The following is a 3,548-nucleotide window of genomic DNA, read 5'->3' on the forward strand; positions in this document are numbered from 1 at the left end:
TTTCTCTAATAACTTCCATGCTTTTTTCAAGCCCAGCTAGTATCTTTAAAATCATGATTCTGAACTCTAGGTCCGACATCGTACTAATGTCTGTATTGAGTAGGTCCCTGGCAGTTGGTACTACCTCTTGTTCCTTTTGTTGAGGTGATTTTTTCCGTCTTGTCATTTTGTCCAGAGGAGAATATATGAATGAGAGAACAAAATGCTAACAGGGTAACAATGTCCCCAGAAAATATACTCTAAACAAATCAGAAAAGATCTGAAACCAGGGGAAAGAAAGGGAAAGAAAGAAAAAAGAAAAAGATAAAAACAAACAAAAACAGAACAAGAAAAAAAACAGAATATGATCAAATATGATCAGTCTGGTGCATAGACCAGTGTCACACATTAGATTTTGGGTCTATTTTGGTGTTAGAAGAAAGTGCTTCCCAAATTTTAAAGAAAGAAAAACTTATATATGTACAAAAATAAGGGTTGATACAATGAAGGGATGGAATATGACTGTAAAGATGAAAATTATAACAAATTTTATAAAATGAATTAATATGATAAGTTGTTTGAAAAAAGAGAGAAGAGGATTTAAAAAAAAAAGTGGGGGAGAGAATGTGATCAGGCAGGAGACTAGAACAAAGCCATACATTAGAGATTTAGGGTATATTTTGATCTGTTAGAAGAAACTGTATCTCAAAATTTTAAAGAGAGAACAACTTATATATATATACCAAAAATAAGGATAACTACTATGAAGGGATAGAATATGACTCTAAAAATGAAAATAAAAATGTTTTTTAAAAAAGAGATTGATAAGATGTTGGTTGAAAAAGGGAAAAAGAAAAAATTTTTTTAAAGAGTTAAAAAATTAATTTTGAAAGACTAAAGAATCATGGTAAAAAAGCCATGAATTCTATGTGCAGTATTCCCCTAGCGCTGGAGTTCTGCCATTCCCATTGATCGTAAACTTGGTCTTGGGGGGCGGTTCTTGCTGATCTTCTGGGGGAGGGGCCTGTTGCCGTGGTTCCCAAATGTCTTTGCCGGAGGCGGAATTGCCCCGCCCTTGCCTGGTCCGGGCTAAGTGATCTGCTCGGGTTTGCTCTCAGGAGCTTTTGTTCCCTGCAAGCTTTCCGTACAGCTTTGGAGGATGAGAGTGAAAATGGCGGCTTCCCAATCTCCGCCCCAGAGGAGCCGAGAACTCGGGGCCCCGCTCCTCAGTGCGCCCCCAGAGAAAAGCAGTCAGTCACTCCCGTCTCCCCGGTCTCCGGCCACACTCCGTGCTCACCTGGCCTGTGACCGAGCATTTCTATCTCTGGCACCCGACTCGGTGTGGAGTCTCCAATCCCAGCAGATCCCTGCGGTGAGCTCCTGCGCCGCTCCTCCCGGGGGAGGAAGGGGCGTCTCCCCGGCTCTGCCGCTTGTTGAGTCCCTGCTGGAGGAGCAGTGGCCCGACTGGGCTGCGGATCACAGTTTATGGCAACCCCGAGCTGGGAGCCCGCGCCTCGGCTCCGTCTCTGCAGCCGGCTTCCCCGCTCTGATACCTGGGAGCTCTGCCGCACTCAGGCACCCCCGGTCTTTCTGTGACCCCAAGGGTCCTGAGACCACAGTGTCCCAGGAGGGTTCCACCCCCCGCTTAGCCACTGGAGTGACGTCCCTCAGCGGAGCCAACTTCTAAAAGTTCTGACTTTGTGCTCCGTGGCTCTATCACTTGCCAGAAGCGGCCGATGGAGGCCCCATCCCCCGCCATATCACCTCGGATTTCCTTCTCCACACGTCCTACCTTCCAGAAAGTGGTCGCTTTTCTGTTCAGAGGGTTATTGCTATTCTTTTCTTCGATCTCCTGTTGAATTCGTAGGTGTTCATAATGGTTTGATCCCTATCCAGCTGAATTCCTGGGACCATACGAAATCCAGGTCTCCTAATCCCCCGCCATCTCCAGTATCTGAACTCTTAACTGGTGTTCAATACTGCCTTTACTAAGACTTTTTTTTTTTTAAGATTTTATTTATTCATTTGAGAGAGAGAGACACAGCAAGAGAGGGAACACAAGCAGGGGGAGTGGGAGAAGGAGAAGCTGGCTTCCCCCTGAGCAGGGAGCCCGATGCAGAGCTCCATCCCAGGACCCTGGGATCATGACCTGAGCCGAAGGCAGACACTTAACTACCAAGCCACCCAGGCACCCCCTAAGACCTTTAAAATGAAAAACATTACGGGGACACCTGGGTGGCTCTGTCGGTTAAGCATCCAACTCTTGGTTTCAGTTCCAGTCATTGTCTCAGGGTCATGGGATTAAGCCCCACATCGGGCTCCATGCTCAGCATGGAGTCTGCTGGAGATTCTTTTCCCCTCCCTTTCCCTCCCCCTTTGCTCCTTCCCCTGCTCTCTCTCTCTCTCAAATAAAGTGTTAAAAACAATGAAAAACATTCCATTGGAATTCATCTGAAAATTCCATAATTACACAAAAAGGAATCTGCATATTATGTTAAAACTGAGCAAAAGCCACCGAGTCTGGCAGCAATAACTAGAGCATAACAGAATTTTGGGGATCCTTACAACTCTATTGTATACATGGCAACCTGTGCTACAGAGTAGAAGAGGGATATTGTCTGAAACTACTCTGATGAACAGTGGGCTCACCCACTCCAGATCTACAAAGTCAAAGGAGATAGCCTAAGTAACATGATTCTGAGTTTTCTTGAAAAGCAAAAGACAATGATATTTTAAATGGCCAAGTAAAGAAGTTATGGGCATAATCAAAATGTACAGTTTCTAAGCTTCTAGGCAAACCAGAGTCCAGATGCTTAGGAGAGAAGCAAGTCAGATATTAGTAACTGAAATTATTCTAAATTTTTTTAATACAAACAATTTGTCAAATAAAATGAAAACAATCTGGATATGCATAGCTTCCAATCTCGAGGAAACCAGGCAGAAAAAGCCAGGAAGACTTTCCCAGAAATAAATCAAAGCTTTACCAATGACATTCACTACTGAAATGTGGGACAGAGTATAAGGCCAAAGAAGAGGAAGAACTGTAAAATGGTTTCTGTCATAAGCCAGAATTATTGTAAATAGATTTGACATTTGGAATTTAAAGACTATTACAGAAACATATGGCTTAAAATATCACATTCTATTCAAGGGTCCTAAAGTTTGAAATAAAGAAGTTAAATGCTCTTTGCAACACAAAATACTTCTGTAGGTAGCCTAAAAGAACAAGGTTTGATCATACTACTAATTCCTTCCAGTTCCACAAGGCACCACACCTCTATTGCGTACCATTGGGCAGAGGTTGCAGTAATTCCAACTGGTTGTCAGTTATCTACCCATCCCGAAAGTCACTGAAAGCCTGACATGATTATTAGAAAAATAAGAAAGAACAGTCCTGAGGTGTATAAAAGAGAAAATGTTATAAACAAAAGACTAATCCAGATTTTGGAGCAGTGAAACTACTCCGTATGACACAATTATAGTGTATACATGTCATTACATATTTGTCAAAACGCAAAGAATGTACAATACCAAGAATGAACCCTAATGTAAACTATGGACTTTGGGTG

The sequence above is a fragment of the Callorhinus ursinus genome, unplaced genomic scaffold (assembly GCF_003265705.2).
Source record: "Callorhinus ursinus isolate GAN/ISIS: 27379988/994484 unplaced genomic scaffold, GSC_fseal_2.0 scaffold7, whole genome shotgun sequence".
Taxonomy (NCBI): domain Eukaryota; kingdom Metazoa; phylum Chordata; class Mammalia; order Carnivora; family Otariidae; genus Callorhinus; species Callorhinus ursinus.